Below are 18,000 nucleotides of genomic sequence, written 5' to 3' on the forward strand. Positions count from 1 at the left end.
ATCATAAGAAAAAATCTGGAAGAAATTCAAACACTTGGAAGCTAAAGACCATCCTGCTTATGAATGGTTGGGTCAACCAGGAAACCAAAGAGCTTAAACAATTATTGGAAAACAATGAAAACAAAAACACATCAGTTCAAAACCTATGGGATACTGCAAAGGCAGCCCTAAGGGGGAAATACATAGCCAGCCGAGCCTCACTCAAAAAACAGACAAACACACTAACTTTACATCTTAAAGAACTAGAGAAAAAACAACAAATAAAGCCTAAGCCAAGCACAAGAAGAGAAATAATTAAGATTGGAGCAAAGATCAATAAATGAGAAACCAGAAATACAGTAGAGCAGATCAACTAAATTAGAAGACAGTTCTCTAAAAGAATCAGTAAGATCAATAAACCACTAACCAGACTTATCCAAAAGAAAAGAGAAAGGACCCCAAATAATAAAATTATGAATGAAAGGAGAGAAATCAGGACTAATACCAAGGAAATAGAAACAATTATTAGAAATTATGATCAACAACTATATGCCAATAAATTAAGTAACCTGGAAGAAATGGATGCTTTCCTGGAAACCTATTAAGTGCCAAGACAAAAACTGGAAGAAACTGACAACCTGAATAGACAAATAACTAGTAACAAAATTGAAGCAGTGACCAAAAACTTCCCAAAAAACAAGATTTCAGGGCCTGATGGATTCCCTGAGGAATTCTACCAAACATTTAATGAAGAAATAATACCTACTCCCCTGAAGATGTTTCAAAAAATAGAAACAGAAGGAAAACTTCCAAACTCGTTCTAGGAGGCCTGCATTACCTTGATCCCAAAACCAGGCAAAGGCCCCATCAAAAAGGAGAATTTCAGACAAATATCCCTGATGAATATAGATGCCAAAATTCTCCACAAAATCCTAGCTAACAGGATCCAACAGTACATTAAAAGAACTATCCATCACAACCAGGTGGGATTTATCCCTGGGATGCAAGGGTGGCTCAACATTCAGAAATCAATCAATGTGATAGAAAACATTAAAAAGAGAAGACACTAGAACCATATGGTACTCTCAATCAATACAGAAAAAGCATTTGACAAAATACAGCATCCTTCCCTGATTAAAACGATTCAATATCATTCTCTATGAGGAAAAGCTGAGAGCTTTTCCCTTAAGATCAGGAACATGACACAGATGCCCACTCTCGCCACTATTGTTCAACGTAGTGCTAGAAATCTTAGGAACAGCAATCAGAGAATAAAAATACATAAAAAATACATTTAAAATAGCACCAAAAACCCTAAGATACTTTGGAATAAACCTTAGGTTCATAAATAATAATAAACCTTAGGTTTATTCCAAAGAGGTAAAGAATCTATACTCTAGATACTACAGAACACTTAGGAAAGAAATTGAAGAAGACACAAAAAGATGGAAAACAAATTCTATACTCATGGATCAGAAGAATAAACATTACTAAAATGTCTATGCTGCCCAGAGCAATCTATACTTTCAAAGCCGTCCTGATCAAAATACAAATGGCATTTTTCAAAGTGCTGGACCAAACAATCTTAAAATTTGAATGGAACCAAAAAGACCCTGAATCGCCAAGGAAATGTTGAAAAAGAAAAATCAAGCTGGGGGCATCATTTTGCCTGATTTCAAGCTATATTACAAAGCTGTGATCACCAAGACAGCATGGTACTGGCACAAAAACAGACACATAGATCAATCGAATAGAATAGAGAGCCCAGATATGGACCCTAAACTCTATGGTCAACTATCTTCAACAAAGTACGAAAAAATATCCAATGGAAAAAAGACAGTATCTTCAATAAATGGTGATGGGAAAATTGGACAGCTATATACAAAAGGATGAAACGCAACCATTCTCTTATACCATACACTAAAAATAAACTCTACATGGATGAAAGACCTCAATGTGAAACAGGAATCCACCAAAATCCTAGAGGAGAACATAGGCAGTAACCTCCTCACATCAGCCACAGCAACTTCTTTCAAGATCCGTCTCCAAAGGCAAGGGAAATGAAAGTGAAAATGAACTTCTGGGATTTCATCAAGATAAAAAGCTTCTGCACAGCAAAGGAAACAGTCAACAAAACAAAGATGCAACCCACGGAATGGGAGAAGATATTTATAAATGACACCACAGACAAAGGACTGATACCCAAGATCTATAAAGAACCCCTCAAACTCAACACCCAAAAAACAGATAATCATGTCAAAAACGGGAAGAAGACATGAACAGACACTTCTCCAAAGAAGATATACAAATGGCTAATAAACACATGAAAAAATGTTCATCATCATTAGCCATCAGGGAAATTAAAATCAAAACCACACTGGGAAAAAAAAAAAAAAACACTGAGATACCACTTTACACCAGTTAGAAAGGCAAAAATTGACAAGGCAAGAAACAACAAATATTGGAGAGGTTGTGGAGAAAAAGGAACCCTCTTACACTGTTGGTAGGAATGCAAGTTGTTACACCCACTTCGGAAAACAGTGTGGAGGTTTCTCAAAAAGTTAAAAATAGAGCTTCCCTATGACCCAGCAATTGCACCACTGAGTATTTACCACAAAGATACAGATGTAGTGAAAAGAAGGGCCACATGCACCCCAAAGTTCATAGCAGCAATGTCCTTGATAGCCAAACTGTGGAAGGAGCCAAGATGCCCCTCAACAGATGAATGGATAAAGATGATGTGGTCCATATATACAATGGAATATTACTCAGCCATCAGAAAGGATGAACACCCACCACGTGCAGTGACAAGGATGGAACCAGAGGGCATTGTGCTAAGTGAAATAAGTCAAGCACAGAAAGATAAATATCGTATGGTTTCACTTATTTGTGGAACATAAGGAATAGCATGGAAGGCATTAGGAGAAATGAAGGGAGGGAAATCAGAGGGGAAGACAAACCATGAGAGACCATGGACTATGAGAAACAAACTGAGGGTTTTAGAGGGGAGGGGGGGAGGGATGGGTTAGTTTGCTGATGGGTATTAAGAAGGGCATGTATTGCATGGGGCCCTGTGGTGTTATACTCAAATAATGAATTATGGAACACTACACAAAAAACTAATGGTGACTAACATAACATAATAAAGAAAACAATTTTTGCTGCTATAGCACTTGAAAGACTACTGAAGAATCTGCCCCGGAAGCTGGGGTACATTAAGAAGGGGTGGGGTGCATGGTGGGATAGGAGGGAGCTGATGACTGTCTTTAAATATTAAAGAACAGGCATGTGGAAGAAAATTTCAATCCCTTCTATATAACCCCAGGGCAAAGAACTCGGAAACGACAGAGAGATTTTGATCCACTATATTAAGGACCAACTAACAACAGCTCTGTCCTGAGAAAGCCTGAAGCATCTCACAGGGAAATGAGTTCTCCACCAGAGGCAGGTCGCCAATGGCTGCTGGGATACACCCTTCACAAAAGTATCATACTGAGAATTTGAATACTGAATAAGTGAAGGATTAGAAAAGATTCTAGACCCTAAGATTTTGATCATCTGGGATATAATAGAGATCTAAAAAAAAATTAGGAAGGGTAAAGTTTCATTCATTCATTCATTCATTCACCCATTCGTTCATTCATTCATTCACCCATTCATTCATTCATTCATTCATTCACCTAATACCTGCTATTGTTGGCACTGTCACTGGCACTGCGGACACAGCAGTGAATTTAAATAGACAAAGTTGTGAGCCTAGTGAAGCTTCCATTCTAGATGGCTTAGAACAAAAAGTCAACTTAGTACTAGTATGAGGCAAAGCCACTCACACATTTTTTAAGAGTCGGAAGTTATTACAGATATAGTCATTTGCATAAGCTACAATAACTGCTCTAGTACCTTCTGCCTTTATCACTGCTGTGTTTTCTCCCTTCTTCCCTAATTTATTGCTTTGCTCATCATTGCAAGACAGCAATATATAATTACTTGTTTATACATCACAATTATTAATAAAATGTATTTTACTATTTATTAAAGTATTAGATATTAATGTGTCTTCCTGGGTCTGAGTCTCTGCACATTAAAACTTTCCACATTTAAAATTATAAAGATAAATTTAAGGTTCACTCTTAAAATTTATAAATTATAGATGAGCATAAAAATTCAGCAATGTATATACATACTGATGGTCTTTAAATACCATGATCTATGCATATCTACAAATACAGATTTGGACATATTATTCCAAATCTGGGAGCACTTCCGTGTCTTTGTATTTTGCTGCATTATTAAAATTAATAAAACACTATCTTTTTGCATTTGACTTAACAAATCCCTTTATTAGAATTTCAGCCCTCTATCATTTCCTTTGAGGGCTATCCTTAGATTTAAGAAGAGGTAAGAAGCTATCAACATCAAATGATACTTTAAAAATATGCTGTTGGGTACCTGATACATAAAAACATTACGTATAAAGAATTTCCATATTTAGTGAGATCAAATGATCCACAGCAAGTCAATGATAATAGAGAATGCTTTGTGGATAGAATGACTGCCTTCTTGCATAATAACAGGAAAAAAACTCTAAAAATATGTACCTAATGATTCCTTATTGATACAAACATTCCTAGCACTTACTTATACTTTTGACCTCTGTCAATTGATGGTGTTAAGACTTGACAAACTTTAAATTTTCCGAATAACTTAGTAGAATTAGAGGAAATATCCAAGAGATGTTCAGAACAAAGAATTCAACATAATGGAAACCCGTGTGGGTCTGTATTTAAAAGCAAAAAACATAAATAATTGCAGTATAAAATGATTGCTTTTGTAAGGCAGCCCCAGAGTAAGTACCTGAACATTATAACCAGTTATTCCAGAATCCCATGCTTGTAATATTTTGGATTTTGGTGAGTTGGGTCATTGTTAATCGATTAAAGGATAAAGAGATTCTTACTTTTTTTTTTTAAGATTTTTTTTTTTTTTTTGACAGACAGAGATCACAAGTAGTCAGAGAAGCAGGCAGAGAGAGAGGAGGAAGCAGGCTCCCTGCTGAGCAGAGAGCCCAGTGTGGGACTCTATCCCAGGACCCTGAGATCATGACCTAAGCTTAAGGCAGAGGCTTTAAACCACTGAGCCACCAGGTGCCCCACATTTATTTTTTATCAGTCTCTTCTACTCAGGCTCCTGGAAGAAAGCACTAATATTCCTAAACCTGACATCTGCCTTTCATAATTGCTTAATTTTATCTCTGTCAACTCAGGGAGACCTATCTTTTTCACATGCTGTCATAAAATACGAATTCCTTGGTCACTTTATCTCCCCTGAAACTCTTTTAAGACTTTCTACCTCTTTTTCTAGGTTGCTTACCAGAATTGGATATTTCATGGAGAGAAGCACTATGATTTCAAGCAAAGATTGGAAAGTAAATTCTCTTCTTTCTTTCTCTCTCTCTCTCTCTCTTTCTTCTACCTTTCTTCATTTCTCTCTTTCTTTTTTCCTTGCAGGTAAATGTCGTCCCACACTTTTTTGGTCTTTTAGGTAAAAACATTTCAATGAAGTACTGCCTCTAAAGAATAGGACTTAATGACTCTCAGCCTTGTTATCTAGTAACCACAATTTGAGTTAGTTTTCCCCAAATGCATTACTCTACATGTGCCAGCTCTAAGCTTGATATTAGATATAATGATTTTTCAATGTGTAAATACAGAGGGTGTGGCATTTATAAAACCATGTCATTTTCTTAGTCTCAGAATAGTGCTGCCCAGTAGAAGCATAATGTAAGCCATAAATGTGAGCTGTCTATGTGATTTTTAGTTTTCTAGTGGCAAAATTTAAAAATTTTTTAAAAAGATAAAATTAATTTCAGTGTTTTATGCATAAGCAAAATAATGTATTTTCAACATTTAATCAACATAGACAGTATTAATGGGGTATTGTACAGTCTGGTTTTTGTATCAAGTTTTCAAATGTGGTGTATATTTTACAATTACACCACCGTTCAATTCTGGCTAGCCATGTGGAGCTAATGGCTACCATCCTGGAAGGCAAGTTCTAGATCCAAGCTGTCAGGCCATATGTTGGCAGAAAGTTTAGAGATAGTACAGTTTACATCTCAACTTACTATACTACCAAGACTCTCTACTCTTTAAACACTGAATATAAATCAATCTATTAAAATGTCCCCATAACTATACATTTACAACAACTTAGGCTAGTTTTTGTTTTAAAATTATGGAGGGAGAAAAATATTTGGTTTCCTACCAATCTGTTCGCTCCAACAACCAGTACCATAAATGAAGTAAATTCCTAATGTTTTCAATAAGTTTAATTAAAATGTGCCATTTTAAAAGTAATATGGGTGACTCCAGAACTGCCAATGTGTTTGTTTTACTAGTAACAGAAGGCCTTTCCCTACTCATATGAAGCTAAAACAATATAATTCAAATGATTTAATACCTTTGAAAGAACAATGTATGAAAATATTTACATAACACAACACCATAGGTAGAATATCCATCTTAACCTAATGCTAAGAATGAAAAAGGGGAGATAAACCAGCATAATACATCTTATTTATTTTCCAATAATACAGCTGGGACATTCCATATAGCCAACTTCTTTAACCTGTCAGGAAGAGTAACCTATCTGTATTTAATTTCCCCCTGCACATATTGAATGAATAAATTGTGAGAATATGTTTGAGCACTTCTTTTAGAAACAACCATACTTCTTTAGGTTAATTTTTAGTAAGAAAACACCAAGTCCCATTTGAACCGAAAAAAGGTAACTAATTAAAGAAAAAAAAATGAAGATGGGGGGGACATACTTACTAATATGTTATAAACATGATCTCCAAGCCTCCAAACATGATCTTCATACTCACAGCTTTCCAGAAAAATCACAGGAAAGTCAATCTAAAAGGTATTGTACTTTTTTTTTTGGCCAATAAATCCCATTTGTTTTTAAATATTCTATCAAATCTAAATGTTCAGAGTAGTATTAATAACAGAAGGCTATGTTCGAAGAAAGTTTTCAGGGCAAACAAAAAGCACATTATTCCAGGAGTCACAATACAAGATCCAAAGATTAGAATCCGCTAGATTGAGGATGTGATGACTGATATCATAAAACAGGCTGCCCAGGGTGAAGTCCAAGAGATCAGCTAGGGCAGGAAGGACAAGACAGATATCTCCAGGGAAGGGGCACGGGTAAGAGGGTTCCAGCACAGGTTCTGAAGAGATGGTCTGATGGTGATGATTAGAAACTCAACATCAGGAACCAAGGCAGGAATAAGGCACCAGGGTCAGGGGATTTCCTGTGTTGGGACAGAGCTGGGCTTCAGGGTGTGGGTAGACCAGATACCACAGTCCCAACATAGCAAAAGGAACAAGAGCAAGGATGAAGGGCAAAGAAGGTACTGAGACTGTCACTATTCAAAGAGAATGACAAAATAGAATCTAAAATGAAATAGACTTTTAATTACAAAAATTCTTCTAAGAATCCTTCATCCCCCCCCCCAGTAAAAAGTAAATTTAAGATTAAGAATCCTATTTACCTTATGTTATACATACTATATGATACTTGTTATCAACCAAATTATAAAAAATTATCTGAGGTGTAGCTTTCATTCCAGATTCCATAAGAACAGGCCAAACAAATTAAAACAAAAACTCGTCACTGTTTAAAAAAAAAAAAAAAAAGTCTCTGAAAATGCACAAATGATCTTGGTCCACAGTGCTAAGGCACTCATCTGCTCAGGGTTCACTGGGGGCTTCCTGTGCAAGGGCACCCAGGGATTGCTGCCGAAGTCTAGTGCGCTGGGTTAAAAGCAAATTAAGTAGAAGAGAAATGTAACTTCAAAGTCTAGCCTAGTAACTCCAAGGTGGAGGCAAATGGGAGAAGTAACAGAGAAAGAGGAAACAGGAAAATGAAGAGGGGAGGGGTCAAAGCGGAACCGGAGGGAGCCTGCAGCAGATGCACTGGGGGTGGTCAGGACTGGAAGGGCAGAGCGGAGATGGAGACACGGTGTGTGCATGTGTGTGTGTATGTGTGTGTGCACGCACACGCCCTCATGTACGTGGAGGGGTAGGCACAGCACCGCCTGCATTGTGTTTCTGAAAGTGTCAGACATCACTCCTTTTAGGGGTAGAGTTCACAACCATATCGTGTAAAATTCTTAGCCTGGAGATTCTCTAAAGTGGAAAATAATAATACTGCAGACTTAAAAATCATGTAAGTTCGTACGAAAGTTAGTAAATCTTACTAAGCACGTTATGAACAGGCTATCTTCCTCAAGCAAAACAAATGGGTGAAATAAACAATAAGCTCATGAATTATAAGAGAAAACAGGCAGTGTAAAATACAGAGAAGCCAAGCACAGGCAAACTTGAGGAGTCAGAATGATGTCTAGTATCAGAAGAGGCGACTCTTCAAATCCTCCCCAGATAAACACCCCAAAAAGGACCAATCCAGCACACATGATCACCCTGGCCATAAGAATAATGATGATGAAGATGATTATGATTCCATGTTTATATCGATGTGTGTGAGCCCCTTGCCAGGGGCTTTCGAATCATTACCCACAAGAAGACTACAAACCTGGGTTTGCCGTCCTCACTGTGAACGTAAGCAAAGATAAGGTACAGAGACTCCCTCCCACGCCCCTGATTAAGCTACAGCAACAGAAGTGAGAGATAAGGATTAAGTCCAGATGTGCCTGGTTCCAAAGCAGGGTCTCACCACTTCACCGGGCTCTAACCGGGGATGGAAATTGCAACCGCTCTGAGCAAAAGACCGGGGCTGAGTCCATCTCCAGACCCGGATTCAGGGAAGAGGCAAGGCACATTTAACTCTCTAAAGGGAGTTAAAGACATTAAAATAAAACAAAGCCAGAATCTACACTGAAAAAAAATAGGAGGTCTATCTCTTAAAATTTAATTCATTCATGAGCACAGTCTCTCTCCTTACTGTTCTTACAATGCTGCTCGGCGGTATTTCATTAAGTTCTACCAACAGCCGGTAGGTACCCAGCACCTACTAGTGAGTCCCTCGGGCTTCAAACAAAACTGTTGCTGAAGTTATAAAGTAACGCCTCTGATGAATATGTCACCTCCTAGGACCTCCAAGCATGGGATATACACACAAATGCGTGGGCATTTTGCAACTATCGTCCTACACTCATATCAACGGAACGTTTCCAGAACACTGGCTTACTAAAGTCACTAGGCAATGGCCAGGCAGATCTCACAAGGACAGTTCTGTTGACCACCGCCTGCAGCAACCCCGTTCTTTGAGAGTGACGTTCTAAGTCCTTTGTTAGGGATCGGGATCGAGAGCCCTTCACAGTCCCCTTTCTCAACCTATTTCCTACTGTACTCTCCCTCCCTGTGTCCGCTCTCTCCTCCTCTTGGCCGGGGCCTCCCTCTACACCCTAGCACCAGCCACAGAGAGCTTCCTGCGTCTAGCTCGGGCTTTCTATTTTCCTGCCAGGAAGATTTCTTCTTTTCAAACTGCATTTTCTCTCCAATAACCTCCCCACCACCGTTTCTCTAACAACGAGGAAGCTAACTTTTCGGACTTTCTTTCCAAACTGCACCTTCTCACCAGCCCTTGGATGTCTTCCTCTGCTAGTGGGAAACACCAAGAACTTTTACTGCACCCCACGCAGCCCTGCCGCGCGTTTGTGAGCTTCTATATCACCTGTTTTCTCTCCCCAGCGTGCAGACTCCTAGCACACCCTACAGGGCGAAGATGTTTGCTCACTGGTAGATCTCTTCCAAGACTACCTACCACTCTCTCTATACAGACGGACTAACCCAGACGTATTTAATTTTATGAATGACTTGCAGAGCGTACTCTGAGAAAATGGGTTTACTATCGACTTGCAATTGGATATCTTCCTTCTGCCACCGAACATCACCTTCCTGATGTCAGCCTGTGGATCGGACTCCTCTAAAGAACTAAAATTAATTCGTGTTGGAAATGATGGACGATAAAGCCCAAGATGGGATTTCTAATGTTGCTGGTGCCTGAAATTCTACTCGAAGCCAAATATTGAGGAGAACATCTAGCATGAAGAAGGCCTGCATCTGTTCTTTCAAACACAAAGATTTTCGAAATAAACCCGTCACAGAGCATCCCGACACATAGCTTGGAACAGTGAGGCACACCCCCCTTGCACACTCCAGCAACAAACTGAGGGCTGTGGAGGACGGAGGAGTAAGAACACGCGAATACAGAGACTCCCGTGACTGCTGAGTAACCAACCATGGGTCCAACGAGTTATGCAGTTACCTGATCCAGGATCATTACTGACCAAAGAGGGAGATCCAAAGTGGGAGAATCCAAAGAGCACGAAGACGGCAACACTGAAGAAGGAGCATGATGCGGACACTGTTTCGGAAGAAGAAAAAAGTGCTGGGGGCAGACTGAGCTGTGGAATCTCAAAGTACTGTGGCTGAAACGTAGGCCCCCAGCAATGACCAGGACAAAAGCACCATGGTGGAAGCCACAAGAGACCATGCGTGAGCTGCCAGGGAGAGTGAGGGGGGGCCAACCGGATGAGAACACGTACAGGCCCCCCCACCTCCCCACCCTGTGCAAGGCCTTCCTTGACTCTAGCACATAACAATAACCAAAACACATAAAATGGTGCCACAGAGTCACCAAGAAAAGACTAAATTGTATCTAGCACTCTAGGGTAAGATGATTGGAATAATACCATACATGTAAAGTGACTTCTGGCCTACTGGAAAGAAAATTTAAAGTTCTAACTTAAAGGATTAAACAGCTATATTCAAAAATAATCAATTTCTCTTGATCTAGCCAGCTTCGGATTTACAGGAGCAAATGAGTTACCAAATTACACCGAGACCACAAATTCCTGTCTACCGGTGTCCTGTGTATACCAGGAGCTACACTGTTCTAATACCAAAAGAGAGCTGAACTTACCTCTCCTCACAATCAGTAAATATGATAAACTAATTTTTCTGAAAATGGTATTGATATTCTTTAAGGCTTCCCTTTTGACACCCTAACACTGTTAATAAAAAAATAAAAAAATCTGTAATTTTTTTCACTGAGTAGAAAATAAAAAATAGGCAGATTTTGAAGGTGTGGGTTTCATATTCAAAATAACTAGCATTTTTTTGGCATCTCACAGGGACACGAAAGGGGGCATTATTTGCTGCTGTGCACTATTAATGCCAGCAACAGTTTTTTTTTATAAAATAAAGAGAGCAGTTCCATTAATCTATTATTTCCTAAGCCCTTTTAGCTCATAGCTTTGATTAACTACTGCATTTTTTTTTCCAAATGAGGAAGGGCACGATAGGCTAATGACAAGTACACTACCTTCAAAAGTTAAAGAAATGTGACTTATAGACTAATCAGGTCATGATTTTCTATAAAAAAAAAAAAATTCGTGTGTGTGTGTGTGTGTGTGTGTGTCCTTCAAATGAGTCAATATACACTGTTTCTGGTATTTCTAGAAGTATCTGAATTTTCCAGCATACATTAAATCCTCAGACTAAAATTATGAAAACATGCATTTCGGGCTGAAGAAATATAAAAAATGTAACCGTCACTGATGTGGCGCTTTATGACACCCTCTGCCCAGTCTTCTCCCTTCTTCTTGATTAGGTCTTACCTTTTCATCATGTTTAACCTGCTGGCGATAGAAACCCATGGCAACACTCACTGCCCTGGGCAGCTATGTTTACTCCAATGGTAAAAAGCGGTGTGATAATCTTCTCTCTTAAGATAATGAGGTTAAGCCCCAAAAGCTAAGTGCCTTCAAGATCCTTTTTGAGGATCTCCACATTTTACACAAGGCCCCAATTTTAGTACAAAAATATTTAAGAGATTGTGTGCACTTGTGACACAAGTGCTTCTTGTGGCTTCTTGTGACTTCGTATGCTGTCCTTTTTATGTTTATCTAGTACCCCAAAAGTTTATTAACAGTATTCTGACCAGTACACCCCATATAAATAATCCACCTTCCAACCTAGGGAGTTCCCTTGAAGGAAATCCAGCTGGAAGCATAAAAGCACGGCTGTGGTTACCCTGGAAACCTATTAGGACGAGTTCCATATATGTCAAAGCACATGAGCGTCCGGCTTCAAAAAAGCGCGTGGCTCAGTACACCCGGGAGCCTGCACCACAAAAAGCCACCATAGCTGCCACAGTGATGTTCCCAGTGGGGGATCCCAATTAACTCTTTGTGGCATCTGGTGCTCATTGGCTACCTGTCATTTTTAAAGTGCTGCATATTAAATACAATTAAAAGTGGGTATGACTGGGTACACTATGTAAAATGAAAAAATGAAGGCAGAGAAGACAACCATTTCCTGGGGATAAAAATCTACTCCAAAACACAATGCTAGGAGGAGATGGACCAGCTCTTAGGATCACAGCTGGACGGATCCTTAGAGACCAACTTGCCTGATCCATATTCCAATGTAGCGAGTTGTTATGTGTCACTCCAGACACCAAGTTTATCCAATCCTGGGTGAAGCACTCTTGGGATGAGAACATTCACAGATTTCACATCATTGGCCAGCTCCATTTGTTAGATCAACCTTTAACTTAGGCTTGAGACAGGAAGACATTAAGATCCAGAAATGAATGACTGTAACTCATTATAAACACTCTCCCCTCCACAAACACCATGCTCCTCAAAATGAGAAAAGTCACATCACCAGAAGACAAACAGTTTCATTTCCTATCTCACAGACATCTCACCTCCCATATATATTACTCCCAGTTTCATGACGACTTAGTCTGGGTCCCCTGAGAAACACACCAATGCCCGATGAGATCTACAGGGAATTTCTTGCGGGGGCAATACTTGCAAAGGAAAACAATGGGTTCATTGGGGAGTTGGAAGTGTTCCATATTCCATGTGGGGTAGAAGTAAACAGAATGTACACATGTATAAAAACTCACAGAACTGTGCACCAAAAAAAGCAAATTTAACTGCATATAAACTTCAGAAATTTAAAAAAAAATGTATTTTAAGGGCACTTGGGTGACTCAGTTGGTTAAGGCATCCAACTCTTGATTTCAGCTCAGGTCCTGATCGTGGGGTCATGGGATACAGCCCTGCATCTGCTTGCGATTCTCCTCTCTCCCTCAACCTTTGCACCTCCCCCCACTCATTCACATGTGCACTCTCTGTCTTAAGTAAATCAATTATATATATATATATATATAAATTAGAAGAGAGATATAAATGTCTGGGAATCATCTGAGTAGAATGCAGGTCCAACCCTGTGAAGAAGGAAGCCAGAAAGGAAAGAAGGCAGGCAGGCAATCGTAGACTTCTCTGTGGTTCTAAGAATGTTTGGCAAGGCCAATGGACAGCACCTGAGCCACAGTCAGCTGTCAGAAATGTCCTGAATCTCCCCGGAATGGGCCTGCCTCAGGATCCTTTCTGTGCCCAGACACTGGCTGCGAAGAACGCTGAGGAAGCTCAGCCTCCGTGTGCACACAGGTCTTCCTTTATCTCTTACCTCGGTTTTTACATAGGGGAAGGCTTTTGAATTTCTACAAATTAACTCCTGCCCAGCATTCACACTGAATTCTCTTATTGTTTATAATAGTTTCTGGACTTTTCTAAGCTAAAATCATGCCTAGGCTAAAATCTGCAAATAATAAAAATTTCACCTAATTGTTTTGAATTTTTACACCTCTAGATACTTTCTTTTATCTAATTGCATTGGCTAGTATTTTCAAAACAATGTCAAAAATACTCTGACGACGGAGGGTCTCACGTATGACTTGTACTTTTTCCACATTAAACTTTAAATATAATGGACAATAGGTGGGAAAATCTTGTTACATGATACTCAAAAACAGAGAACTCTGGGGCCAAGGGAATAAGAATGATTTGACTACGGCCATGTGAAGCTAGAATGTCACCACCACATTTCCAATGATGAAAGGACTGCGGGCAGAAAAGATGTAGTCTCACATGGGGTCATCAGGGAGCAAGCTTTCAGTTAGAGCAGGTAAGAGGTTTATTTATTTATTTATTTATTTATTTATTTTACCCATCAAATTTTTAAAGATCAAAAAGTTTGATGAGCTACTGTGCAGGAAAAGGTGTAGGGAAACCATCTCATAGATTGCTGGAGGAATGGATTAACTGCCAAGGAGAATATGGACAGCTCTATCAAAATCACAAAAGTGTACAGTCTTGACCCACTAAATCTGATTCTAAGTATTAACACTACAGACACACTTAGATATATACAAGATGAAGCATACATAAGGCTTTTAATTATAAGAGTGAAAAACAGAAAAATCTACATAAATGTCAATAATGGGGAATTATTAAACTTAATTAGCTTATGTTCTGCCCTTGTAAAAGAATACGATACAGTCCTGAAAAATAGGCATTTCATATGCACTGATACAGGGATACCTCCACTGATTAAAATTCCGTTTAGATATGCTATTTTTTGTATTAAAGAGAGAAGTAAAGGGAATGTCTGCATATATATGTATTTTTGTTGAATATACATAAAATATAACTGAAAAATATACCAAAATATGTGATGATACTGGATGCCTCTTAAGAGGGGAGTTGTCTGAGTAAGAGGGGAGGCAGGAAGTATTTCACTGTATATCTTCCTGCAAATCTGGAATTTTGAATAATGTTAAAGACATTACCTATTTTTTAAAAATAAGGCTAAATTTTAATTAAGCTAAAAAAAGATCTTATATGTTAGGTGAAGAATACGGCTTATTGGAAGATGAGAGTAAACAGAGCAAGGATGCTGGCAGGTGAGATAGGATGGTATTAGTGGGGCTGACATACCCAGAGTATGAGCTGAAAATACACCTGACAAACCTTGACGGTAACTGGATAAAGCATGGGGTGGGACAGGGGACCCACAAATGACATCTTGTACCTTTGGCTTGAATCACTGGGCAAACATGTCAACACTGTTTGAGACGAATATCACTGGGTGCCAAGTAGGTTAACAGGGGTAAGAAGACATAAAAAGAATTCTGTTTTGGCCCCACTGAAGTAGAGCATGTGTTCGATATGCTAACATCAAAGCTTATTAAAGTGTCTATTAACATCTACTTTTAAGGTGTGGTTCTTCAACTGTCTGTGGCACTAAGCATTCTTAGGATTACTGGTCATTTAGTTTATTATACTGTGACTATCTGTTTGCAGTTTTTTGTTATCTGCCTATTGGACATATTTTTCATATTAATTTATCAAAACTGTATAGTAAAGGAAATTAGCCCCTTTATCATATATATTAAAAGTTTTTTTTAACTTTTTAAGCTGTTTTTTTTAAGTACATCACTTTCACATTGTTTAGAATATTTTTCTTAATTTTTATGTAGTTATATTTCTCAGTTTTTCTATCTTCTGGCATATATTCCTTTCACAATTAGGAAAAAAAAAACTTAAAGAGAAATCTCATTACTAATTATTAATATTAATGTAAATTCCATAACAGAGAAGATATATTTTATATGATTTCAGAGGGCTTCAAAAACTAGGCAGGGGTTAAAGCATAAATTTGTCATTTTTATGTTAAACCACTGAAATACTTTTTATAGAGTTACAGGTAGCCTCGCTTTGTTCCTCAAGAAATATGGTATATTTAGGGACATTCTCCAACTCAAAGCCCATAATGAACAAAGTATTCCTTGGAGGAATGCTAGGTATTATTCTTTGTCACAGCATTAAAACTCAACCAGGGATAACAACAGTTTGCTTAGCATATTTTTAAAGCATGTTGGCACAGCGACTTTCTTCAATTATTTTTAAAAGCACCAGAGGACTCAGAGATATTGCTATTTTTTAAATGCTACTCAGTACAACTAATGATTTTACGAAATAGGCAATTATTTCCTTTGAGGTCAAAAGTAGATTTAATGTTAGAGTAAAACAGCAAAATATGTGCAATTGCCTTTTCTCAAAATAGTAAATTAGCCCTTGACTCCCACCTGCACATCGGTATTTGTCTTCGTCTCTGGAACTAGCAATTAATTCGTTGCACCAGCAGAGTCCAGAGATGCCACTCATTGTTTAACTCACCCAGGAAACAGCTGCTTTGTATTGACAGCCATGACACTTGTCTTTAAACCCAACAACCGTTCCCATTAATGTGGGCTGACGACTTGCTGAAGCAACCCGTTCAACCTCGGTTCGTTCCCTCAGTTAGTGGGCAGAGCGTGTGAGCAGCCACAGGATGACTGGGGTCCGAGGCAGCCACAGCCACAGGCCAACAGCACGGAATCTCACACGCTAGGTCTACAGACTTGCTGGAGAATCCAGAAGAACTACAGGCTTTCGAGGAGACCCAAAAGAACCATCATCTCCTATTGTACCTGCAAAGCATGTCTTACTTCAAATGATCTTTGGTAGCTATTAAGATGTGTTCACACAATCTCTAACAATTTAATATCTGGCATCAGTCTGTTGTTTAATGTATGTTTTTCTTAAATTATGATTGAATTGCCTTTCATTTTTGTAAGTGCAGAAATTTTAAAAATGGAAGGACCTCCCCTCTGTACCAACACCTCCCTAATCCCACTATCTGGAAATTAGCCCTATTAACATTCTGGTGTACATTTGTCCAGATCCTTTTAATGTGGCATCATTATGTACACAAACATACCATTCCTGTGTAGGTTTCAGTGATGTATATATATACAAACAGAAACATGTCAATCTATACTTCTGTTTAAACAAAAACAGTATCATACTAAAAGTTCCACAATTCCACATTGTACTCAGTAACACATCACAAAACACCTACCATTCAGGTAACTACAGATCTGCTTCATTCTTTCTGCTGGTTTCACGTGTGCCATATTACACACACATCATAATTTATGCAAACATTCTTCCTTTGGGGGTATTGAAACTGCCTTCAGGTTCCATGATTAAAAATAATTCTGTAATAAAGATAGACCATGGCATTCTTCTTTGTAGGTTTCTGTGAGACAGACTATTAGAAGTGGAACTTCAGGGTCAGAGGACATGTGCATTTCAATTTTTGATAGGAATTATCAATACACCTTTCTAAATGGTTGCTGTACTTTACACTTTCATCAGCGTGAAAAAATATTTTAAGACTATATATTCAAAAGGTGTTTTAAAAACTAGTTATGCATACCACACCATCTGCAGCATGTCACAGGACAAGTATGCCAGCACCCATGTAACTACCTTTCAAGGAGAACCACACCAATGACCTACGAGTAACATTTAGAAAATGGGATCAACTTAGAGGGAGGTGAAGGGGAAGAAATGTTTACAGCCAAGGAATGCCACAAACTCTCATGCCGCCACCACTCAGCCCTCAGTAGTTACCGCAGTCACCCAATTTTTAAAGACCTCGTGAGATACGAATGCTCCTCTCTTGACCACCAGCATGTAAAGCTTTATTCCACCAGGTCAACTCTGTTTTGCAAAAGGACTCTTCCCTGGGGAATGGCTGTTAGTTACCTTTTCCAGATGGCCTTTGCTGACGCTGCCATGCTCTCCTACGGCTGACAGGACTGTTTGTAAAAAGAATAGAAGTAAGTGGTGTTTCCATTTGTTCTTCAGAAAGGCTAAGCATTTTTGATGCTTTTATTTTCCAAGAAAGGAAAGAAGAAAGACACAGAAAGGATGGGATTGGGGCCCAGAGCAGGGCCCCCAGGCGCAGAAGCGCACAGCCCGGGGAAGCCGGCCACTGGGCACTCTGTCCCTGCTTCTCCTGCTGCTTCCACACTTTCTCACTGATTCCTTTTCTTTATCAGGGAAAGGAGCACATAAAGAAAAGGAAAAACAAACAAAAATAACTATATAAGTCTATACAAAAACTTTCTGAAAAGAAAAAGTCTCACTGACTTGAAATTCGTAGGTTCAGTGGTCCCCAGGTTTTAGAATTTCAGGAAGCAGGAAATGAGAAGAAAAGTGGGGAATTCAACACAGGATCACTGAGTACTCTTTCAGGTATATATGTTAAAAACAAAAACAAAAAACAAACCTCAGCCTATCAA

At 38.8% G+C, this 18,000-nt stretch overlaps 1 protein-coding gene across 3 annotated transcripts in view; it reads right to left on the reverse strand.

Annotated features, from left to right (window-relative positions):
- Nucleotides 1-18,000, reverse strand: part of PRKN (parkin RBR E3 ubiquitin protein ligase) — a 1,295,868-nt gene that overhangs the window by 1,047,923 nt on the left and 229,945 nt on the right. The window lies entirely within an intron of this gene.

This window comes from Mustela nigripes, chromosome 5 (assembly GCF_022355385.1).
Source record: "Mustela nigripes isolate SB6536 chromosome 5, MUSNIG.SB6536, whole genome shotgun sequence".
NCBI lineage: Eukaryota > Metazoa > Chordata > Mammalia > Carnivora > Mustelidae > Mustela > Mustela nigripes.